The sequence below is a fragment of the Tenrec ecaudatus genome, chromosome 2, assembly GCF_050624435.1.
Source record: "Tenrec ecaudatus isolate mTenEca1 chromosome 2, mTenEca1.hap1, whole genome shotgun sequence".
In the NCBI taxonomy this organism is placed as follows: Eukaryota; Metazoa; Chordata; class Mammalia; order Afrosoricida; family Tenrecidae; genus Tenrec; species Tenrec ecaudatus.
The window spans coordinates 149,098,200-149,124,194 of record NC_134531.1 but is presented as its reverse complement, the minus strand read 5'-3'; the positions used below and the strand labels follow the sequence as shown (position 1 = coordinate 149,124,194).

General features: G+C 46.0%; 1 long non-coding RNA gene across 2 annotated transcripts in view; it reads right to left on the bottom strand.

Moving 5' to 3' along the window:
- LOC142439414 (uncharacterized) overlaps nucleotides 1-25,995 on the bottom strand; it is a 182,265-nt gene that overhangs the window by 51,586 nt on the left and 104,684 nt on the right. For both annotated transcript variants that reach the window (XR_012782852.1, XR_012782853.1), the window contains 3 exons: nucleotides 25,699-25,827; nucleotides 24,936-25,142; nucleotides 2,328-3,179 (listed from right to left, as the gene is read on the bottom strand). This is a non-coding gene — a long non-coding RNA (uncharacterized LOC142439414). The remainder of the gene's footprint in view (nucleotides 1-2,327; nucleotides 3,180-24,935; nucleotides 25,143-25,698; nucleotides 25,828-25,995) is intronic.

Genomic DNA, 25,995 nt, shown 5'->3' with positions numbered 1-25,995 from the left:
TGGAGCTACAATCAATGACATAACAAAACGTGTGTAATTGTTGAATGGAAGACTGTTCTGGAACTCTTTACTCAATTAAAAAAAAAGGAAAGTAAAAGAGAGATGTACAGCCTTGAAAATATTATGAGGCAATTCTACTCTGCTCTCTAGGGTCACTGTGAGTCAGCATCAAGGAATGGTAGTGGGTTTGATTTGGCATGGTGTGCCCGTGGCTATATTTCCATTTGGGAATGGGTTGTCTTTGTTATGTTGCTGAGAAAGTGACGCCCCTCACTGACCCATAGCCCTACAGGGCACACCACCGGAGACACAGTGTGGGAATAGTACCCGATCTGATCCTGCCACACCAAGGCAAAACACTAAGGGGGTGCAATAGAACAGCAAGGGAATTGAGCGGCGAGGTCCAAAGGGAATGCTGAACGTGGACTTTGGGGCCAGGGCATGGTGCCCCAACAGACTGGACTGGAAAACACTCCTAAAGGCCAACCCACAATCTTTGAACTAACTACAAGCTTTTCTTTCTTGTTGCATTCTGGGGCATTTTGTCAGTGGTTTGCTGTTGCATGTTGCTGCTTGGTTTTGCTCTGTCTTGTTTTTGTGCGTGTTATGCTCCCCGTAGGTCTGTCTGAATAAGACAGGCTGCATGAACAATCTGGAGGAGAAAACAACGGGACCAACAGTTCTGGGGGAACATGGGAGAGAGGGAGGTTGGGGGAAAGGAAGTGGTGTTAACAAATCCAGGGACAAGGGAACAACAAGTGACCCAAATCGGTGGTGAGGAGGGTGTGGGAGGCCTGGTAGAGTATGATCAAGGGTAATGTAACCAAAAGAAATTGCTGAAACCCTGGTGGGACTGAGCATGATAGTGGGACAGGAGGGAAATCAAAGGAAATAGAGAAAAGAGCTGGGAGGAAAAGGGCATTTATAGAGGTCTAGATAAAGACATGTATATATGCAAATATATTTACATATGAGGATGCAGAAATAGATCTATGTGCATATATTTATAGGTTTAGTATTAAGGTAGCAGAAGTACATTGGGCCTCCACTCAAGTATTCCCTCAATGCAAGAATACTTTCTTCTATTAAATTGGCATTCTATGATGCTCATCTTCCCGACACAACCGCTGAAGACAAAGCAAGTGAATAAGCAAATGTGGTGAAGAAAGCTGATGGTACCCGGCTATCAAAAGATATAGTGTCTGGGATCTTAAAGGCTTGAAGATAAACAAGCGGCCATCTAGCTCAGAAGCAATAAAGCCCACATGGAAGAAGCACACCAGTCTGTGTGATCACGAAGTGTTGAAGGGATCAAGTATCAGGCATCATCCGAACAAAAAATCTTATCATAGTGAATGAGTGGGGGAATGCGGATTGGAGATCCAAAGCCCATTTGTAGGCCACTAGACATCCCCTTACAGAAGGGTCTCAGGGAGGAGATGAGCCAGTCAGGGTGTGATGTAGCAACAATAAAAAATACAACTTTCCTCTAGTTCCTAAATGCTTCCCTCCCCCACCCCCACTATCATGATCCCAATTCTACCTTGAAAATCTGGCTAGACCAGAGGATGTACACTGGTACAGATAGGAACTTGAAACACAGGGAATCCAGGACGGATGGTCCCTTCAGGACTAGTGGTGTGAGTTGCAATACTCGGAGGGCACAAGGAGGGTGGGTTGGAAAGGGGGAACCGATTCCAAGGATCTACGTGTGACCTCCTCCCTGGGGAACGGACAACAGAAAAGTGAGTGAAGGGAGACATAGGACAGGGCAAGATATGACAAAATAACAACATAAATTATCAAGGGTTCATGAGGGAGGGGGTAGCAGGCAGGGAGGGGAAAATGAGGAGCTGATGCCAGGGGCTTAGGTGGAGGGCAAATGTTTTGAGAATGATGAGGACAGTGAATGTAAAAATGTGCTTTACACAATTGATGTATGTATGGATTATGATTAGAGTTGTATGAGCCCCTAATAAAATGATTTTTTTTAAAGAAGAAGAAAGGGTTCATATGGGGTATATTTGAGTCCCTCTCTTTTGAGATATAAAAAGATATTACATACAAGCTAGAAGGAGAGATAGGGTAAGACAGATGCCCAGACACCTTGGAGATCTCTATGGAACCAAGAAGTACAAGTGGAAGATAAGGACCTTCCCAGGAGCCAACAGAGCACGTCCTTCCCTAGAGTCAGGGGGCTGAGTGTGAACATCCAGCCTCCTAACCTGTAACAGAAGACCTTCCTGTTTGCTAAAGCCACCAGCCCCTTGTGGGCTTCTGCCACAAAACCACTAGATAACCAGGGCAGGGACAATAACAGGACTCACCTCATGGAGTTACTGGGAGAAGTCCTTGAGGCAATGGAAGGGCGTGGATGGCCCTGGGTGGTACAAACAGGTATACACTTGAGTACACCTAAGATGCCGCAGAAGAAAGATCTGGAAGTCTACTTCCAAAAGATTGCAGCCACTGAAAGCCTGTGAAGCCCAGGTCTCTTCTGGAAGTCCATGCGCCAGAAGTCAACTCCATAGCAACCGGTTTCATTTTAATGAACATCAACCACTGGACACAGGGAACAGTTCCACAGATGAATGCTGCTGTGGCTGCTAGGTGTCGTCGAGTCGACTCATGGTGACCTTCATACAAGAAAGTGAAACACTGCCCAGTCCCGCGCCGTTTTCACAATTGTTTCTATGTTTGAGCCCATGGATGCAGCTACTTTGCCAATCCATCTTACTGAGGGTGTTCCTCTGTTTTACTGCCCCTCTAATTGACCAAGCACGCTGACCTTCTCCAAGGACTGGTCTTTCCTGATAACAAGTCCGCAGTACAGGCGATGATGAAGTCTTGCTATCCTGGTCACGAAGGAACATTATGGCTGTTCGTCTTCCAAGATCGATTTGTGTGTTCTTTTGGCAGTTCATGGTACTTTCAGTGTTCTTTGCCAGCACTGCAATTCGAATGCATCAGTTCTTGGATCTTCCTTAGTCGATGTCCAACTTTCACAGTCATATGAGGTGATTGAAATGCCATGGCTTGGGTCAAGTACACTTATGATACTGGGCATCCTGAGATGGCCTGGGTACAGCAGGCTCGGAGAGGCATCAACTGACCAAGAAGAAAAGCATCCCGGCTGGAATGAGATGAGAGGGATTGGTGACTTCCAAGGAGAGTTCTGTCTAAAAATAATCACAGAGAGAATTCACCAGGAATGATCAGACTGCACTGAACACAATCAGAGCCTTCCTCTGTATTTCTCTCTTTCTTTTTTTAAGACCATTTTTAGCTCTTATACCAATCTATACATCGATCGTATCAAGCATATTTGTACAAATGTTGCCATCAATATTTTCTAAACATTTACATTCCATTTGAGCCCTTGGTATCAGCTCTTCTTTTTACCCTCCCTCTTCACCTCCCACCCTCATGACCCCTTGATAAATAGTTATTATTTTCATATCTAATCTCAACCACTCTCCCCCTTACCCTGCAGATTCTTTCCCCCTCCTCTCCCCACCTTCCCCCTATCCTCCGGGTATCACTACTCCTATTTCTGTTCCTGAGGGACTAATCTGACCCGGATTCCATGTGTCCTGAGATCTTATCTGTACCTGTGTACATGCTCTGACCTAGCCTGCAATGAAAGGCAGGACTGGGGTCATGATAGTGGCGGGTGAGGAAGTCTCAGGAACCAGAGAAATACTGTGTTTCATCTGTGCTATACTTCACCCTGGTTGATTCATCCTTTCCATGCGACCCTTCTGTGAGGGATATTGTATTGTCTACAGATGGGTGAAGGGTCTCTGTTCTGACCCCCCTCATTCTCAACAATGTGTTTGTTTGTTTGCTTTGGGGCTTCTGATGCCTGTTACCTGATACCATCGACAACTGCTGATCACACAAGCTGGTGTGCTTTCTCCAAGTGGGCTTTGTTGCTTCTGAGCTAGATGGCCACTTGTTTCACTTCAAGCCTTTAAGACCCCAGATGCTATATCTTTTGATAGCCAGGTACCATCAGCTTTCGGCACCACATTTGATTGTGCACCCATTTTGTCTTCCACGATCATGCAGACCTCCCCTATTTCTTAGAGTCCCCAATCCAGAGTTGACACCAGATTAAAATCCTAGGTTTTTAAAGTTCATTCAAGGACCTTTAGAACTTGTCTTTCCTCCTTTCCTTTTTACCTGCCATCCATATTCCCTCCCTCCCAGTGGTGAACCATTCTAAAGTCTGTAGCATCATGGTGATGCAAATGATGACGTGATCACCTACTAGCCAAAAGGTTGATGGCTGGAACCCACCCAGCTGCTCTCAGGGAGGAAGACCAGGCTATCTGCTTCTGTGATGATTGAAACCTAGAAAACCTGATGGGACACTTCAGCTCCATCACCTTGAATTGCTCTGAGTGAAAAATGCACTTGATGACACTCAACACCAACCTCACAGAACTTTCAGTCTGGGAGGAAAGACAGAGCATACTGTCCAAGAGGAGGGGAAGTCTGTGGAGGAAATAAACCAGATAATGAGCTGGACAAGGACTGGTGGAGGTAACCTGGGATGGGAAAATCAAGACATGCCAGACAGGCTCTCTTGCTCTTTATTTCCGAGCAAACAGCAGACACAGGAATACATGCTTGAGCCAGCTGAGAGGAGAAGGTCAGACGGGGTAGTTGCATTTGATCAGTCTGTAAAGGTTGGCACAGCACAGGCCACAGGAAGGCTTGACTCACAGCTCCATGATTGGCCTTAACCTGTTACTCAAAGCACACAGCAAGCATGGCAGCAATGATCTGTAGCAGGAGCACTCTGGGCCAGACATCGGCCCCGTGACTCCCCTCATTTCATTCATTCTCACAACAATGCCAACGATATTCTCCTCTCATTGCCATGCACACTTCACCGCCAGGGACATTCAGGTTCTGGGAGGTCCCAGTGCCTCAGGTGACACAGCAGGTGCGCCGAGGGACAGGGATTCTCAGAGGTAGGGACTGTTACCAGCCCTGTTTCACAGTTGATGAGACAGAGGCAGTGCCACTGTTCCATGTGGCACCATCAGTGGTAGGTAAATAGAGGATTCAAACCTAGGTAGACAACGCCAATGTTCACACATTTAAGGACTGAGGCATGTGCAGGGGACAGCAAGGAATTCAATTTCTCAGTAGGTATAATACAAAGATAAACAAGAAACAAGAAAAAAACCCAAAACTTTTCCATCGAGTTGATTCCAGTTCACAGCTACCACCTAGAGCAGTGGTTCTCAAACGACCCTTTCATAGGGGTTGCCTGATTCATAACAATAGCAAAACTCCTCTTTTGAAGTATCAGTGAAAATAATTTTATGGTTGGGGGTCACCACCACATGAGGACCTGTAGTAAAGGAAGGTCGAGAACCCCTGATCTGGAGGGTTTGTAGGACTATCGATCCTTACAGGAACAGACAGTCTCATCGTTCTACCTTTTAGTAGCTGGTGGGGTTTAACGACTGACTGCAGCTAGTAGTCCAAGGCTTAGGTATATGAGGGGGTACCCCAAACAAACCGGTATTTCTCTCCAAAGCTAGGTATTATTTTTTTTTTACAAAACAACCTTATCACCTTCAAAATACTCTCCATTACACTTAATACATGTGTCAAATCTGCAATTCCATTCCTGGAAACATTTTTCAAACTCCTCTGTTTGGATGGCTAACAGCACCTCCCTCATTTTTTTTCTTCACCTCTCTCCATCATCAAATCACTGTCCTTGCATGTCCTTCTTCATTCCCAGAAACAAAAAGAAGTCACACAGAGTGAGGTCAGGTGCGTACGGTACATGGGGCAAGAGAGGTATGCTGTTTTTTGGCCAAAAACTGGCTCACTGAGATGGCTGTGTGAGCAGGTCAATTGTTGTGGTGGCAAAACTCCATCTGCCACAAATCAGGCCTTTTATTGTCATACACTGCTAGCAATCTTTTCAAAACTTCTAAATAGAAAGCACGATTGACCTTGTGGAGTAAACTGCAAATGCACTATGCCCCTCACATAAAAAAGACATGAAAAAAATTTATAAACTATCAAGGGTTCAAGAGGGAGGGGGGTGGAATGAGAAGCTAATACCAAGGGTTCAAGTAAAAAGAAAATGTTTTGAAAATGATTATGGCAACTAATGTACAAGTTTACCTGACACAATGGATGGATGGATGGATGATGATAAGAGTTGTACAAGCCCCTAATTAAATGATTTTTAATGAGCATCAGGGTTGGTTTGTTGTTTTTTTTTATACCCCCAAGTATGAAGAGATATGTAGAAAGATGCTGCATTGATTCAGTAAACACTCGAGACATGCAGGAGTACAAGCCAGAAAGAGGGCTGCCTTCCCAGGGCTCCAGTTGGACAGGAAAGGCAGACCAGATAGTCTACACAAAGGTACCCCAGTGCAACTGGGATAAGAGCTGCAGGGGGCGTGTGATGGGCACAGATAAGAGATCATTGAACCTTCTCTGAGGCAGATATTGATAAGGCCATGCCCAGTGAAGGAACGAGAGCGAGCTGGAGGGGTGCAGTGGGGGAGGTAGGGGTAACATGCCAAGTGTAGGGAGCAACAACTGCAAAGACTCTAGAAGGGATGCGACAACTGTGAGGAACAGAAGAGCACTGGATGAGGGGAGTGAGTCTGGGGAGGGTAGCAGAGGAGAAAATGGGAACGGTGGCAGGAGGTTGGGTCGAGGGAGCTCAGGTAGGTAACCACCAGGCTTGGTGGGTCCAAACATTGCCGCAGCAGAGTGGGACCGCAGGAAGGCGGGTCTGGAAACATGCTGCGATTTGGTCGGAAGAAGGGTTGCCAAGGCACCGTCTATGCAACCACCCCCATCAGTCAGTGGGGGCTCGCGTGTTGCTGATGCTGCACGGGTGTCAGTGTCGCTGCCAGGTAGGACACACCACGAGGAGAGCTTGCAGTGCTACCTCCAAACAGTCTGATCTACAAAGGGCCAGGGAGCTGGCTATTCACCCTGTTGTATGGTGTTGCGATGGGTCCGGGCCAATTTGAGAGCACTAATAACACCCACAAGGGTCACTGGGATGGTATAAAGTAACACAATCAGGTTAAAGGTAACAAGTACATTGAGGAGCAGATGACAGTAGCAGGGGAAATAACGAGGAAAGAAGTTCACGAAAGACAGGAAATAGGGAAGGAGGGGGAGAGACAGACAGGAGCAAAGGAGAAAGTGGAGTGTGTTCAATTGGATTCCGTAGAGAAGCAAAGCCAGTGTGTGCATGTGTGCATGTGTAAATTTCTTACTCTAGTTCTTATTCCTCTATAGAGTGAGACAATTATATCAAGAAAATGACAAAAACAAAAATCCATGTCAGCAGGGCAGGTTTATGACTAGAGAAACGGATGAATGAATCCCAAGTTGGTTGGATGGCAGGCCAATGATCGTTCTTAAAATTGGCAGGCAATAGAGCAGACCCATGGCTCAAGTCCAAATAACCAGAAGTTGGAGAACCAGATGCAGGGTCCAGACCCAGCATAAAGCCAGTAAGCTTTTCCAGGATCCTCAAATAGGAAGCAGGAGGCCACATTCCTTCAGAAACTGTCATTTCAATGGCACCAGGTTTGTGGCCTGGGTAAGGGATTTGCATTCCACCTTAATCTTCTTATAACTGATTAGCTACTCACATCAAATCCCATTGTGAACATGATTACACTATTAAGTCACATCGTGAGGGATGGGATCGCTAGGCTTTAACTGCCAAACCACTGTGAATCTTGACCCAGCCAAGTTGACATAGAGCCTAGAATAGAGAGTATACTGAGCCATGACAGGGGGGGGGGGGAATTTACATAGCCAAGAGGCAGGCATGGTGGGGGAGAGGTGGGGTGGAGTGTCATGTCAAGTTTGCTTTAAGCACATGGAATTTGAGGCCTTCTTGAGTGACTACTGATCACCACATAAAGCAAGGTGTATAAAGCACATTGATATGGTTGAGGACATGAACACCATCATTCCCATTTCATGCATTGGAAAACTGAAGTTCAATAAGGTGGAATCATCTGCCCATTCACATTGTGCAAAGGAAAGGGGCTCTAACCCCAGGTCCCTCCAGGCTACAGTCCGTCTCCTTTCGCCGTCCCACACAGCTTCCCTACAGTGACCAAAGTCCTTCTCGCACTGACTCCCACCATTCTCTCGTTTCCTGCCACCTGAAAAAGGGGAACTTTCCAGATGATCGACTCCTAGCAGACAATTCTAGCCACATAGAACCCATAGGCCTGTTTTGCTTGACTCACACAGAGTTTTTGAAAACACGGATTTGTGGTATCTTATATTTACAGTTAGGTTTTACAAAACCAGGTATCTGTCTGTGCTTTGGAAAATGAAAGGGAACAAAACAGGCTACCTGGCGAGAGTTTCATGTGGCAGTAACTTTGCTAAGAGACAGGTGTCTGCTAAATTCAGATGTGTGACCACCCAAGAGGTCTGTCCCTTTGTAACCAGAAGAGGACAAGAAAGAGTGGTAGAGACTGCGGCTGATGAGAGAGTACACTGTTCAGCTAACGGGGAGCTCCAGCTTCACTTCCTAACCTTGGTAACACTTTGAGCAGGGTTTCAAACCAGTTCTTCCACATCCAACCCATGGCCAAGGAAGTGAAACTAGAACAGATTAGAATTTTCAAAATTTGCGGGAACTCACAGGCTGACTGGAACGGGAAAAATTACAGGTTGAAGCCCTGCTAGAAACTTGATCTTCCTCTTAGAAAATAATGGCTGTGTACACATTGCATGGCAACCTAATCTCTACCTGTGGGGCTCTGAGCAGAATCTGAAACAAAGACAGTGGATGGCTACACTGCTGTGAATGTCACTCTCCACCGCCTGCCAATAACCCAACCTCGCCCACCAGAGTCCTGAAAGGCCTCGAGGTGCTTCTTCCACGTCTCCCACTCCAGGTCTACAACTCACCATTTTTCTCAAGCGGGTTATTATTGCAGATGACCCAAATTCAAAAACTAGATGTGCCAGAATTAGCCCGACCCCCACCATCGAAGGGACTACCACAGAAAATGAAAATAGAGCGTCTGGTGTGGGAGAGGAACTGACCTACCTCACCACACCCAGAAGGATGCTGAAGCAAAGGAAGGAGGAGGGACAGAGTGGAGCACACCTGGGCACACCAAGCTCAGAGGACGATAGCCCGGCTCAAAGGGCTCAATGTACAGAGAGGACCAGATAGCTGGCCCCACGGCGAGATGCAACATCCTGCACTGACCCATGGCCCTACAAGGGACAGCACCGGAGACACAATGGGGGATGTGCAACTGAGCTGACCCCACCACACTGAGGCAAAACACTGGGGGCGTACAATGGAGCGGCGAGGGGATGATGAGGGCAACGAATGTATAAGTGTGATTTACACAATTGATGTATGTATGGATTGTGATGAGTTGTATGAGCCCCAATAAAGTGATTTTAAAAAAAAAAAAAAAAACAAAACTAGATGTGTTCTGGTTTCTTTATTATCCAAGACTGCACCAGTTCAAACTGGTTCCAAGTCCTGCATTTTAGCCTCTGATCTCTGACTGAACACTTTTGATATTTTAGGGTTATCTTGATCTTTCTTATCTAATCTTGAAATAAAGAAGAGCAGCTATTGTTGGTGTCTGGTACCATTAAATCAACTCAGACATACATAGAACCTATAACCAAACAAATGAAGCACTGACAGGTCCTGTGCCATCCATGCCAATCATCGCCCTTGTTGCAACGACTGGAACGACCCATCTCATGGAGGCTTCTCCACTGTCCCTGATCCTCCGTGCCTTACCAAGCATGAGATCTACCCCTCTCTCTAGGCACTAATCTCTCCTGATAGAGACAAATTCTTGCCACACTCACTTCGAAAGAGCATTCTGCCTGTACTTCTTCTAAGACAGATCTGTTCATTTTTCGGATAGCAAATTGAACATTCCTCACCAACAACGGAACTCAAAGGCAGTGATTCTCTGCTCTTCATGCCCCAGCTTCCATGCGTGTACAAGGTGATGGGAAATACCCTTGCTGGCGTCAGGCCTCTAGGTGACATCTTGGTTTTTCTTTTCAGCACTTTAAAGGGGTCTTTTGCAGATTTGTCAAGACTTAGTTGGATCATAATGCTCAGACCCACCCCCCGCATACTTCCTTCCTCTATGTTGCAGCTCCCACACCCCTACCCCGCTCCTGAGCGGTTCACCTCCAGCCACACAGATTCTAAGTGTTAATTCCAAAAGCTGTTCAGCAGGACATCCCACGGAAGTGGGGACTCAGAGGTGTCTTTTGCCCAACATCATTTGGGAATAAACTCAATCCAACTCAAATAAAGGTTCGTGCTGAGGCTGGCGCAGGTCTTCAATGAAATGGGGCATTCTTGCAGAATAGTATCCTCATAGTCCCAGCAGGCAAAAGAGCTGAGGAGGGGAAAGGCTCCTGATGACCAAACTTCCTCTCTGGTTGAGGTTTGGAATGGAAAGGGGAAATGAAAACACATCCCTTGCTATGCTCCAGAAAAACCCAACACAGAGGAGGAAAGCCAAAAGGAACGGGGTTTAGAGAGGAAGCAGTGAAATGAAGAGGGGGTACATATGGCTTACATCAAGGATGAAGTGGCCGTCGTTCTTTTAGGTGACATGTGTCCTGTCTGGGAGGACAAGAAATGCCCTGTCATCTCCAACATGCTGATGTTCCACAGGTCCTTCTCTTGACATTTGTATCATACTGAAGTCTCATAAGTCTACAGAAAATATGTCAACAGCAGACTAGCTCATGCCTGCAGTGGAAGGACACCCCTGAATATGGCTCTGCCACCCAAGTTTCTGTAACTCCCTCTAAAAGATTGGGTGGGACTATGCCAATAGGGCATGTGTAAATCTAAGAGGGGATTGGTCCATTTTCATTTCTACCCCCTTGGCTATAAGCGGGGAGGAGGGGTGCCATCTGTGATGGTCCATCTTTGAAGTAGTGCTACAGAAGAGACAAAGCCTGGGACGTGGGAACTGCAGGATCAAGATCTGTCTGACGCGGTGGCGCCACTGAGACCAGAGGCATCACAGACTGTGTCAGGGTTCAAGGTTATGAAACTGTGGGACAGAGTGATAAACAGGCTGGCTTCTAGCACTTGAAGGCAAAGGTCAAGGGACCACGTGACACTGAGAGACTAAGAACCACTTGGCTACCATGTGGCTGAGAGGCTGAATTCTCCACAGGGAGAACTGGCTGCTGGCTGAGGAGGCCAAGACTATCCTTACTATTTGCTGACCCTGACTTGTGGTAACGTCTTAACTTCCCTAGTAAAGCCCCTAATTGTGAGTATGATCGGGGAGCTCTGAGCGGCCACTGCAAGAAACGATCGAACCCAGGACCCATGCAGAGTCTCAGGGGAGGAACGGTTGGTGTCAGAACAGATAAAGAAGGATGGACTGTGGAGGCTTGTCAGACTCATGCCTTACAGCAATCGAAGAGCCAGGATCCGATGTGGTCTTCTATTGCCATTTACAGCAATGCCTACCACATGCGTATTTTCTAAGCTTCCATCTGGAGCTAGCAGTTCTCTAGAGAACCTACACTGCAGGGACAAGTTAGAGGTGCGCTGGGGTTACACAAGCATCACAGGCATGTTATGGCCAAGTAGGAGCGGCACACAGTCAGCAAATAACCACACACATTATTCAAAACCGAGCTATCGGCTATGCAGGAAAAGTTCTAGTCCTATGCATACATGTAATAATATTATCAGGATGAGGTCAGGATGATGGAGAAACTTCCCTGAATAGCGTTGGACTAGTCTAAGAAGGAAGGAGAGCAGGGGAAGTATTCTAGGAGTTGGAACAACAGGTGAACGATCTGGAGAAGCAGGTAGCGTGGCAGGATGAGCGACCTGAGAGAAGGCAAGGCCTGCAGGAATGGGACAGCAGTAAGCGTGGTCGAGGCAACCAGGAAGCATCTCTCTGTCTGCAGTGCTGCACTACATCGTGCTAACCACCCCCGCCCCCAGCTGTCAGTACGGCTCTGCACACATAGGAAGTTCTTTCCATCAACATTGACTGAATGGGGGTCAGAGAACCACCGCGATGAGGGCAGATGTCATGAAGGGCACACCGGTGGAAGAATTCATTAAGCTGGAACACACAGGAAAAGTCACTTCGACTTCCGCGCTGCTACATCCTGGGGAACAGTCTTCTGCAGACCTGGAGTCTTCCTTCCCATCCGTGTTTCTTAGGCTTCCAGTTGATTGTCCCTTCTGCTGCTAGGCATACTTGGTGGACACTCTGCCTGGCTGAGCTGACTGAGACAGGAGGCCAAGGACTAGGAACGAGGGGCCACATGGTCCAACTGCACAGTGCCTGCCCAGGGACAGGTGGGTGCCTCGGTAAACTTGCTGTTCTGTTTCCTCCTCGTTCCTTTCCCGTGTGATGGGCCTAAAGGACTTGAAGCAGAGGGAGAGGCGTGGGGGCAGCCAGGGGAAGCTGGAGCCGCCCGTGAGAAAGTCAGCTGCTCGCTGGGAGGCTATAGGACCGCCATGTGATGAGGTCAGGTGCATCACTGACAAAGAGGACACACCAAAGAGAAGGTAAGATGCAGAGAAAGCCACCTCTCTGGAAGGCCAAGCTGATGCCTTACAAATGACTGCTGCTGTTAGTTGCCATCAAGTTGGCTCCCACTCCTGGGGACCTTTGTACAGCTCAGGCAAATGTTGCTTGGTGGCATCCTCCTCGGGATTGTTAATGAGCTTTGGTTATGTGGCATTCCATCACTGAGGCTTTCCTTCCTTTGTGCTGGCCCTCTGCTTCCCCCAGCCTGCTGTTCTTTCCCAGTGATGCTCTTTCCTGGTGGCTACGACCCAAAACCCACAAATCAAAGCATTTGCTCACTTCGAAGGAGTATTCTGGTTGTAGATCTTCCCAAGACTGCTCTGATAGTGCATGCTATAAGATTGTATTCTTTGCCAGTGCCATCATGCAAATGTATCCATTCTTCTTTCGACTTCCACTGTCCCTGGCCAGATTTCACACACTGTGTCAGTCTGGGTAGACCAGAGAAACAGATTCATAGACACTCATATGTGTATAAGAAAGAAGTTTATATACAAGAGCAACTGAATATTGAGAAAAATATCCCAGCCCAGATCAAATCCATAAGTCCGATATTAGCCCATATGTCCAATACCAATCTCTAAAGTCCTCTCCTGAGTCACAAAACACATGCAATGATGCTGAATGCAGGAAGATCTCAGGCCAGTGGGTGGGAAGTCTTGTGGGTCCAGTGGTGGTGGAAGCATCTCAGTGCTGGCAAGGGGCTCCACGTGGCTCCTCCAGCTCCAGTGGTCTGGCTCCATCAGCCTATCTCTCTCCATATGTCTTCTTCACAGGATGTCTCACAGGGTGTGAGCAGAGAAAGAGAGTGTCTCCTGCCTCTAAGAAGGAAATATAGGAGTTCCCAGAATCCTCAGGAGAAGGCCATGTCCACACAGGGGCCTCATTGGTTATATTCTGATTGACAGGTTAGACTCCACCCCTTCACTCGTAATCTTCTCAAATTGATAACAGATTATGTATCTCTCTCGCTCTCTCTCTCTCTCTCTCTCTCACAAACACACACACACACACACACACACACAAGAGACAACTGAGAAGACCGTGGCTTACTTCAGGCATACTTTAGTCATCTTTGCTTCTTAAGACTTTCAAGAGGTCTCTCCCAACATATTTTCCCAATAGAACTCATGGATTTCTTTTTCTTTATTTCTTTCACCTGCCTTCCTTTTCTCTTTGATTTCTTAACCATTCATATTGTCATTCCAAGTGGAAGGCAACTGCTGACAACTTTGATTTTTCTTTTCCTCCTTTAAATCATTGACCACGTGTGAAGGGAAATATTGGACAGCCTAAGACATGATAAAATAATAATAATTCATAAATTATCAAGGGTTCGTGAGGGTGGGAGGGTGGGGGAAGGAGGGTAAAAACTGAGGGGCTGATACCAAGGGCTCAAGTAGAAAGCAAATGTTTTGAGAATGATGATGGCAGCAAATGTACAAATGTGCTTGACACAATGGATGAATGGATGGATTGTGATGAGTTGTATGAGCCCCCAATAAAATGATTTTTTTAATGCCAAATCGTTGACCACATGATTTTTCCTCATTTCATCAAGATGCTATTTATCGGCCCAGCTTCAGAAATTACTTTGGTATTACTACAAATCAATTTTCCAAACCACCTTTTGTGATCCTTCGAAGTTCTTTCAAACCATTTCTTGAATGCATAGCGTCCTCTTTAGTTTGTGGAAGAGACTGCATTCCAACTTGGCCACTACCCTCAAATGTGCTTCAACCAGCTGCCGGTCACCGACTTTAAAGAATGCTTCCATTTATGAGCCCCTTGGTATCTGTGGCTTCCTATTGCATACGAAACTAGATGTAAAGGTCACATCGTGATCTGGACCCTTCCCATGATATCAAGGTGATCTCATCTCTCTCTTCCTGCTCAGCAGTCAAACTAGCCTTCTCTCGATTTCCCCACAAAGCCACCTTTCTCAGCATCCAGCCCCTTGCACGTGCTGTTCCCTATTCCTGGAATAATATCACCGCCGCTCTTGACCTCTGCCACCACCCTGACCGCGGACACATTCCCATGCATTGGGTCTCAACTGAAATACCACCTTCGCAGAGAGAGGCCTTCCTCAGCCCAAAGGAACACTGCCCACTTTTGTCTCGTCTCTCTATTTCAGTTTTGCTTTTAAGAGCAGATCTAGGTCCATTCAAATCATCTCTTTAGCCTCTTCGGTCCTCCATTTTCCCTGGCCAGATTTCACACACACGAGACAACTGAAAAGACCATGGCTTACTTCAGACATACCTTAGTCACCTTCGATTTTTAAGACAGCAAGTGGAAGCAGCACTGCTCTGCCATCTATTTATCAGGTTCTCCCACTAAGCTTCAGAAGGACAAAGACTACAGGTGCGATGTCTTGCCGGCAGTGAGTATTCAATTACTGCCAACTGTGGAGTAAATAAACTGGTAATCGACACAGTGATTGTCCTAAGACTCTTCCAAAAAGGTCAATTTATGAAAGAAAAAAAAAAAAAGCCGGGATACCAGTCTAGGCTAAAAGGTACCAAAGGGATATGACAACCTAAGTGCAAACCTATCTGCAGCGAGTGTGCACCCATGTTCCGGTTTCTGTTTGTTCACAGCATTCTTGTTAGATCTGAATCCCACTCAAGGCACCCACTCCTTCCTAGAGTGGACCGAATCACTCTAGACGCGGCCTTACTCCCACTGGGTGGGTTTCAAGGCCAACTTTCAGATTAGCAGACCAGGGCGAACGGCTGCTGTCCCCTGGGCTCTGCTGTCAGGTGGGAGGATGCATGCTGAAGTACTCAGGAGAGATGGCTCCACTGACTTTCAAGCAGTCCGGCAGAACAAAATAAGCTGTGTTTTGTTCTACACATTTAGAAAGGTATACAGGTACTTGTTGTTTGGGGTTTTGTGATGTTTTGTTTTGTAGTTTCTCTGTCCGTTTTAAATCTTTCCCAGTAAAAGTTGGGGACATTCAATGGTAGATGCATACGTAAAGAAGTAGCTTTGAGAGCTCCGCTTCGTTTTCTGTGCAAGTGATGCGAGTGAGCCAAGATCAAAGGGCTAGCTTTGGGCAAAATCAAGATGGTGACCCAAATCTCCCAAGCTTCCAGATCCTTTAAATTGCCTCTGCATCAAACCCCTCTCTTAGGCTCCAGACAGACCCAAGCAGGTAACTCCCAGGATGCTGCTGTGAATTGCTGGTTAGATATGCATCCGTTTTTTTAAAAAAAGAAAGGAAGTAAAACATTCAGGTGATCTTAATCCAGGATTTTTGCTTCCAGGCAAGTCAGCCTGTAAGATAAAAGCCTGCCTGTTTGCATGTATCTAGCCCCAGAGACAAGCATTCAAAGATTGTCTTTGCCGACTACCCAAGCTATGTGAACTATACTTCTAATAATAGTGAGAAGATAGAGATGGGGGCAGGGGTGTGGCTTGAATATAGGGGATGGGAGGAGATAAGTCTCATACTATGATTTTAAATGTCTACTTTCTAGTAAGATTCTTAAGCGTAACCGCTCCTTTTTCTTGTGAACCCAGGACCATTGGGGCCTGTGCAAATGTGGATGGTTAAACTCCTATCGATCTTCCAGGTTCCAATTAAGACCCTTCCTTCCTTCCTTCTTTTCCTTCCTCCCTCCCTCCCTCCCTTCCTTCCTTGATTCTCCCAGGATAGTTGAGGAGCCCTCTCTCTGGGCTCCCATAATCCCTCTGCTTTCTCTGTTAAAATGAAAAATAAAACTTGTCGTTGCCCGCCCGCCCAGCTCCATCACTGCAACCCATGTCCTTGCAGGAACCCGGTTGGTGGTGGCGAGCCAAGTGCCCGGCCGAGCCTTTCCTCGCTTGTCTTCCCGCATGGAAAGCGGGCTAGGGCAGCGCTCCCAAACAGCTCGTGAAGCTTTCCTCCTGCCTGTTGTTTCAGGTGTACTGTGTCACATCCCCTTTGGGACAGGAAGTGTCCTGTGTCACTGGGTTCTCCTCTTGTCCTGATATCAAAGAATCGACCAGGGAGTTCCTGAATGAAGATCAGGGGGGCTTGGGTCCAGTTACCCCGCCACCTGCTAGAACAGGGACTTGGCCCCATTGCCAAGTGGGAAACAACACATGCTTTATGAAATCATAACAGCAGAATACATACAACTCCACTCCATCTGGTCGCTTCAGTTTGGGGACAGGGATCAGCTTTAAAGTCTACCCAGGGTGAGACAAGCACATGGGCGCTGGGGGCACAGGGAGGGCCAGGAGATTTGTTGTCTGCGAATTCTTTGGATTCTGCAGATGTGCTGGATGGAGTGGGTTGTTTTCACTTCTAGCCCTTCCCCCAGAAGATTCCAAACAGAACCTTCACCTTACTGGTATCTGCGGGCGTGCCTGCAGATCAATACAGACAACAGAAAAAACACTGGCTTCACAGTCAGGAAATGCAGGTTTGACACTCGGGCCCTTCCTGTGCAAGCGAGGGGAGCCTGGCGGATGAGTGTCCTGCTCTAGGAGTGGAGGCAAGCCCTCCCGCCACAGTCAGTGAGTGGGACGGAAAAAGTTCATCTAGATAGAACTTGGCCCTTTGCAGACTGTGTACAAGGGGGTTTCAAAAAGTTGATTGGAAGATTCCAATATCTTTTAATAATTGCCCTCTTCACCGACTTGTCCCAGCCCTCTGGTGTAATCTACCAGACAGCTCTAGGTGCAAAGTGTTAGCGAGCTAAGAGTCCTGAGAGTTAGTCCTTGGCTGCGTCCTCAGCAGGAACAGGGAGCATGCTAAGCAGAGTGGCCAGTTGGTCACAAGTTTCACTGGAAGAGCTAGTCAACCAGGGATGGGGCGCTTGGAGTCTGTGGGTGGTGCCAGCTGTTCATCTTCTAGGCTGTGAAGGGAAAGGTCATGAGTTCTAGCTCATCCAGGGGCACGCTGGAGGAAGAAGGCCTGCCAATCCACTTTTAAAATACCAATCAGCCACTGAAATCCTAGGAAGCATAGTTCCGGGTCGCAGACGGAGGGGCTCACTCTGAAGGCAACTAGTGCAGGCCAGGTGGTTACACCGAGTAGGGCCAGATGTTCGGTATCTTTTCCTTGGGTACTCCTTTATCCCTGGTTCTGGTTTGCCGAACTTTGGTACACACTTCTCTTTATCTACACACAGACATACACATGAGCTTCCAAAAGCTGTGGAAAAATGAAACCTTTCCATGAAAACGTTTCCATACAAGCGCCCTTGTATGTATATATTTATGTGTATTTACACACACATCAGCAACTCGGAATTTAGCTCCAAAATCTAAGTGTTCCTGCTTAGATTTGGTCAAAATCGAAGTGTTCCTGCTTAGATTTGGTCAATATTTGAGAATCTCCTGGTCTTTGCCCAGACCTCAGTACTCTCTCTTTTTTTTTAGTTTATTTTATGTTTATTTTTAATTTAGTTTAGTTTGGGGTGGGGGGCTCTTACAGTTCTTATCCCAATCCACACATATATCCATTGTGTCAGGCACACCTGACATGTGTTGCCATTGTCATTTTCAAACATTTGCTTTCAACTTGAGCCCTTGGTATCAGCTCCTCTGGAGGGCTATCAGCCCCTTCCAGACTCAATATTCTCAAACCACATAATCCATCACCTGGGGCGGGGTGGGGTGAGGAGTGGGCAGCATGCGGGTAGAGCTCAGAATCAATCGTCGTGGTCTCCGAATGATGCCTCTATTACAAATACAGTGTTCCATCGTTCCTGAAAGCCCAGTTCCCCAAAGGATCTATCTCCCCTGGAGCCTTCCTCCATGCCAGGCGCTGCTGCCGGCATTATTTTCTAGATTTTTCTTTCACCTTTTCTCTCCTCTCCACACCAACCAGTTCAGCCTTCCTTCGCCCTCATCATCACTCATCTGGACCTCAGCGACAGCCTCCTCTGCCTGCCCACCCTCACCCGTGTCCTGTGCTCTGCACTCAGAAAGAATCGTGCAAAACAGTGTCCTGACTACAGAGCTCCTTCCTGTAACCCTTCAGTGGCTCCATCCCCAGCTCCCCAGGGAGGACACAGCCCTGGGTTATTCTGCAGCTTCAACCTCCACATGGGACTTCCATCTCTTGTCTACTCCGATTGTTGCAGTCCCCACTCCCACTCCGCACTCCCACCTCCAGGCTTTTGCTAACGATTCCTGCCTCCTGGGAAGCCTTTGCCATCTCTCTTGCATCCACTACCTCTCACTATCCCTCACGATCGGACTTGGGCAGCACCCTCTCTAGGACCTCTCCTCCGAAACTGCAGGTTGGGTCCGGTAGCCCTCCTCTGTGAGGCTGCAGAAATCTCCAGCTTCACCAGACTAGACTGGAATTCTGTGCATCTACCTGAGCCTGATTCCCCAACCAGAAAGCATCTTCTTCCAGGCTTTTTCCCCACCTGTGTGCCCTGAGCACAGAACACAGTGACTCAACACGGTCCATGCCCAGTAAATGTTGGCTTGATTGAAAGCCATTGCAACATCCCATACACACGCTTAAGGATTCAACCAAGCCCCCTCAGTTGAGCAGAAGGCAGAAGCTGAAGACTTCCAGGTTACAGGAGGCCATCACTTGACCACTGGATGCCCAGGACCTTGGTGCTTAGAGCGAATAGATTAGACATCAAAGCATCACCTCAAGATAGGATCAACCTTAACTCCCCAAGCTGCCTGGGGTACTTGCTCACCCATCCCAGGCCCAAGTGCCCCATTCAGAGTGGGCTCTGTGCATCCCTGAGGACATGAGGCCTGTGAGGGGACACAAAACTGCAAGATAAACAGGAACGTTCTCCTGAAGAATTAATACTTCAAAACTTTTTAAAGTATTTTTAAAAGTTATTTAAATTTACTTACTTACTGAGTGCTCATTATATCCCAGGCATTTGAGTCAAGCCATTTACCCTTAAAAGAGCCCTATGAAGTAGGCACTATCAGAAGTCTCCAATTTCAAATGTGGAAATCGAGGCCCGGAGAGGTTGAAGAAGTGGCCTACATAGTAACTGGTCACAGTAGGATTCAGACTCAGGCGCCCAGCTCCAGGGTCTGCCCTTGACCATTATTCTGCTCTGCCTTTCTTAAAATCACATTATAGTAAAACACAGAGCTGTGCTTGGAACTATTTTCACAGTTTATATGATAAGACCAAGTGCAAGAATTCAACAATCAGGAACTTGCTCATCCCTCCAACCGCCCTCCCTACCTTCTTTTCTCCACCTTTCTAGCCTCCTCTCGTTCAATTTCTGGAAAGAACTAAGCTCATTCCTGCCTAAGTATCTCCACACACTGACCCTTTGCAATCAGCATTCTGCCAACCCTCTTAGCTCTCCATCAAGCTATCACCAAACATATCTGGGCTGAAACATCACCCTCTCAGGTGGACCAGAGATGAGGCCCTCTTTGCACCTGCCCTAGCTTCTCCATCATACAGCTGGTCACAGCAGGGCTCTCTGTGGGTGATCACAAGTTTTTCTTTTATATCTTGACTACAGCTCCTCCTTTGGACCATGAATCTCATGAAGGCAAATGAAATGCTCAACAAATGCTAATTAAATGAATAAACAGGTGGATGAACTAATGACATAATTAAACAGTCAAAGAAAAGAGTTAGAAAAACAAAACTAAACTCACTGCAATGGAGTTGCTGTTGGCTCATAGCGACCTACGTGGTTAAGCATTGAGCTGAAACCACGAAGTCAGCAGTTCAAAACCACCAGGCACTCCGTAGGAGAAAGACGAGGCTTTGTACTCCTGTTAAAGAGTTAGAGTCTCAGAAACTCACAGGCAATTCTGCTTTGTCCCACAGGATTGCTATGAAGGGTTAAACCAAACTCACTGATAGATTCTCTCATAGCGACCTGATAGAACAAGGTTTTGTCTGAAAGTCTTTTATTAAAAATTGATAATGTACTCTTGCTCTATTTTGATTGCCATTATCTTTTTTTTATCCTGTTGATTTTTTAGACTATTTTTGTCTTTGTGTCTAAGGTATGTCTCTTGTAGACAGCATAGTGAGGGGTGCTGTTGTGGTATCCATTCTGCTACTGTCTCGTGACTGGCACAGATAATCCATTCACCTTAAGGCAATTACTGATAGGCACAAATTTATTTGTGTCATCTCTCTCTCTCTCTCTGTAGCGCTTCTGGTTTCTATATTCCACATAATTTTCTGTGCTGAGTTCATTATCTTTGTGGGTTTCTTTTCATTTTCCTCATTGTTTTTGTCTTAGTGTGTACTAAATCTTTATGATTTTTCATTTTGTTTTGATGAGGTTTATTAATTTCCTTTGTGGTCACCCTGTATTTTGTCCCAAGTTTAAAAGTCTGTTCTATCTTGAAACTCTCTTGACTTCCTCTTTATTGGGAAGTTCGGTCTATTCCCACATTTTACTTTGTAATGGTCTTCATGTATAAATTTTCTATCTCTAGTCCCCTTGTTTCAGTGTTACGGTTTGTTTCACTTTGGATATTTGCAGATCTAGGCTAGTTTCTCTGAAGTATTGCTATGAATGTTAATCTCATGCTGTTCTCTGCTGTTTGTTCTTTAGTATATCTTGTAAGATTGATCTGTTTTTACAAATCTCTTTAATTTCTGTTTTTCTGGACTTGTCCCCATTTCACTATCATACTTGAGGGATAATTTTGCTGGGTACATGATTTTTGGTTAACTTTTTTTTTTACTTTCAGAGTTTTTATTTATGTCATCCCATTGTCTTTTAGCCTCCATGATGTCTGCTAAGAAACCAGAGCTTACTCTTTTTTTTTTAATACATTTACTGGGGCTCTTACATCTCTTATCACAATCCATACATTCATCCAATGTGTCAAGCACATTTGCACATATGCTGCCATCATCATTTTCAAAGCATTCTCTTCCCAGTTGAGCCCCTGGTATCAACTCCCCATTTCTTCCCTCTCCCTCCCCTGCCACCGTCCCTTACAAACCCTTGATAAGTTATAGATTATTTTTTCCATATCTTATATCATCCTCAGTTGCCCCTCCCCTACTTTTCTGTTATTCATTCCCCTGGGAGGGAGTTATAATTGATCCTTATGATGGATTCCCGCTTCACCCCCACCCCGGACCCTCCCCTAATCCTCCTGGTATCTCTACTCTCCTTGTTGGCCCTGAAGGGGTTATTTATCCTGAATTCCCTGTTTCAGGCTTTTATCTATAGCAGTGTGCATGCTCTGGTCTAATCCAATTTGTAAGGTAAAACTGAGGCCATGATAGTGGGGTGAAGGAAGCACCAAAGAACTAGAGGAAAGTTGTGTGTTTCATCGGTGCTGTATTGCCCCCCGACTGGCTCATCTCTTCCCTGTGACACCTCTGTGAGGGGATGTCCAATTGTCTACAGATGGGCATTGGGTCTCCACTCCTCACCCCCCACCCCACCCCCATTCACCTTGGGTATGGTTTTATTCTGGGTCTTAGATGCCTGATACCCGATCCCATCGACACCTCGTGATCCCACAGGCTGGTGTGCTTCTTCCATGTGGGCTTTGTTGCTTCCCAGCTAGATGGCTGCTTGTTTATCTTCAAGTCTTTAAGAACCCAGATGCTATATCTTTTGATAGCCGGGCATCATCAGCTTTCTTCACCACATTTGCTTATGCATTCATTTTTTCTTCAGAGATCATGGCGGGAAGGAGAGCATCACAGAATGCCAGATTGTTAGAACAAAGTGTTCTTGTGTTAAGGGAGTACTTGAGTCGAGGCCCAATGCTCATCTGTAACCTTAATTCTTAACATATAGATAAGAGTACACAGTTGTATTTCCCTTTCATTATATGTATATTTATATATGTACATGCTTGTATTTAGGCCTCTATACATGTCTTTTGCCTCCTGGTTCTTTCCTCTATTTCCTTTTACTTTCCTCTTGTCCCACCATCATGTTCGGCCTTCATTCAGATTTAGTGATTCCTCACTGCTACATTGCCCTTGCTTAAGCCCCACTAGGCATCCTGTGACCTTCCTTCTATTGATTTTAGTTCATTTGTTCCCTTTTCCCTGGGTTGGTAGCCGCGCCCCTTTGTCCCTCCTCCCCTTCTCCTGTGTCCCTCCAGGACAGGGACCACGGTCCTGTTCTTCTCATCTCCGAATAAGTTATCCTGCCTATCTAATCTAGATAGACATGCAGAGACATGAAGAAGTCCAAAAAAACAGGCAAAGCCAAATAAAACAACAAAGGAAGTCAAAACCAACAAAATAACAGCAGCAAAAAACAAAATAACAATCACAAAAAGAAAGCCACTGACAAAAATGGAAAAGCCTGTAAATAGCTCAAGGTCTGTTTGTTGGCCTTTACAAGTGTTTTCCAGTCAAGTCTGATGGGGTGCCACACTCGTCTCCAGTGTATTTTTGGTATTCCCCGGGGGTCTCATCACTCTGTTCCCCCTGCTGCAGAGCTTAGTCTTGTTGGTTCTCTGATGAAGATAACATTTTGTTTTTCCTGAACTGCTCTTAGGATTCTCTCTTGGACTTTGATTTTGGAAAGCTTGGTTCTGATAGGTCTGGTGATTTGCTTTTGGGATCTACCCTACTGGGATTCATTCAGCTTCTTCAATACCTATCTTCTACTTGTTCATGATATTAGAGGTACTTTCTTCCAACAACTCTTTAACAATTTTTTGTTTCTGTTTTTGTTTTATTTGTCTTGCCCTGTTCTGAAATTTCTATTGCATGCTACATTGTTCTGCTTGATGGTGTTCCATCTAATACATAGGCCTTATTTTTTTCCATTCTCTCTTTCTTTTCTTTGAAAAATTTTCTTTATCCTAATTGTTACTCTACAAATTTAGAATTAAGAGAGTATTTTCCCCCAGGATCACTAATTTGAGTTTCCATTGATTTAATGCTACTTCTTTGTCATTTCAGTGCACTAATTATTCCTGAAATCTTAGCACTAAACTAGATTTTTATTTGTTGTTTGTGAATGTTTTATATTCTCCTTTAGTCAGTTTGTTCTTATAGTGTTTTCCTGAAGTCTTCTAAGGCTTTGTCTATTTTCCTTGATTTCATTTCTCTCGAGCTGCTGGAGGCATTCTTTTGTGGTAGTTCAAATGCCATTTCTTTCTCAGAAATGTTTATTTTATTCTCAGAAATGTTTTTTGGCCATTTGTTTAAGCTGCACTGTCTTATACCATCAGGTGAACTTAAACTGCTTGTCATCTCTAAGATATTGTGGTGTTGGTGTATTTATTTTGACCAAATAAATTATTTTAATCATTTTATTGGGGGTCATACAACTCTTTTTACAATCCGTACATACATCATTTATTTCCAGCACATTTGTACATATGTTGCCATCATCATTCTCAAAACACCTGCTTTCTACTTGAACCCTTGGTATCAGCTCCACACCTTTCCCCTCCCTCCCCCTCCCCCTCCTCCTGAACCCTTGATAATTTATAAATAATTATTCTTTTTTTTTAATAATTATTCTTTTTTCATATCTTACACCATCCGACATCTCCCTCATCCAGTTCTCTGCTTTCCGTCCTCCAGGGAGGAGGTTACATGTAGACCTTGTCATCTGTCCCCCCTTTCTCCCTCACCCTCTCTCCACCTTCCCGATATCGCCACTCTCACCACTGTTCCTGAGGGGCTCATCTGTCCTGGATTCCCCGTATTTCCAGTTCCTATCCACATCAGTGTATATCTTCCAGTCCAGCCGGTTATGCAAGGTAGAATTGGAATCATGATGGGGGGAGGGGGAGAGGAAGCATTCAAGAACCAGAGGAAAATTGCATGTTTCATTGCTGCTACACTGCACTCTGACTGGTTCGTCACCTCCCCACAGCCCTTCTGCAAGGGGATGTCCAATTTCCCCTGAATGGGTCCTAGGTCCCCACTCCCCACTCCCCCTTATCTACAATGCTATGATTTTATTTTATTGTCTTTGATGCCTGACACCTGATCCCTTTGACACCTTGTCATCTCATAGGCTGGTGTGTATCCTCCATGTGGGCTTTGTTGTTTTTCTGTTAGATGGCCCCTTGTTTATCTTCCAGCCCAGGTGTATTTTTTCTTAATGTTGGTTTATTTTGTCCAATTGATGATTGATGTTGGTGTGCTCTTAGGTACTCACTCCCTGTGTCCTGATGGATGTGATGGCTAACAGGTGTGTGTGTACAGTTCTCTGTTCATTTATCACAGTTGAGGGCATATTCGGCTGGAGTTGGCCACTATCATTGATCGGGTTGTTCAGGACTGTACCACAGGCAGACTTCAGGAAGTATGGATGTGGCTAGGTCATGAGGGGGGGGGCTGCTCTCTTCCAGTAGGTGTTGTGGGGGATGGATGACCAAAAGGCAGGAACAGCAAAATAAAAATAAAGAAAGAAAGCTCACCAAACGTAATGCCATCAAGTGGATGCAAACTCACAGGAGAGGGTAGAACCGCCCCATGTGGGTTTCTGCAACTGGAACTCTTTACAGGAATAGAAAGCTCTGTCTTTCTCCCAGGAGCTGCTGGTGGTTTTGAACTGTGGACCTGGTGGTTAGCAGCCCAACATGTAACCACTGCACCACCAGGGCTCCTACGAGGTCACCAAGTTCCTAAAATATAAAGAGAGGTGGTGAGGGGAAGCCAAGGAATGTAGGAAACTAACAGTCATTTTTAAAAATCATGTAATAACTAAAGAGGGAAAAAAAGAATAGGTAAAGAAAAATGTATTTATATATACTAGGGCAAAGGAAAGAGAACAGCGAAGGAAAAAAATAGACGAAATGACGGGGGAAAGAAAGACACAGAAGAAAAGAAAGACAAAAGGAAAGCAGAGAGAAAAAACAAGGGCAGGGGGTAAGTAAAGGGGAAGACTGGAGTGGCATCAGGACTTCCCAAAGAGGAGAAATTTGTGGGAGGCAGGGCACTTGGCATGGGTCACACCGCCAGTCAAGGAGCTCATGGACTCGGGCAGCGGGGATGAGGATGGGACACTTGGTCCTAAATGGAATTTCTGCCAGCCCAGATGGTGTTTTGTAGCATGACATTTGAGCTGAAAGTACTGACTCAGAAAGTACTTGAGATCAGGGTTTGTGTTCCTGGAAGGAACTGTTTCATGCCCAGAGGGCTGCTGGGGGTGGGACAGCTAGTTGCAGACAGAGTTCTTACCTGCCCAGAGGTGGTCAGGGGCAGAAGTCCATCATTACATGATCTGCTAGTCTAATGAGGTGGAATTCATACAGCTCCAGTCGTGGGTGTCATGTCACCAGCTTCTGGGTAGGTGAGAGCAGAGGCTGGCTGTGTGGAGAATAAAGGGGGGAATCTCATTTTTCTGGTCAGCAGGCACTTAAACTGTCTGGCTGCTGTGCCAAAGACACACTGATTGTGAAATATCAAATTAGCTACATGGTATTAAGCCAACTGACAATTTCCCCTGATTTAGCCTTTTCTCCTAGTCAGAACTGA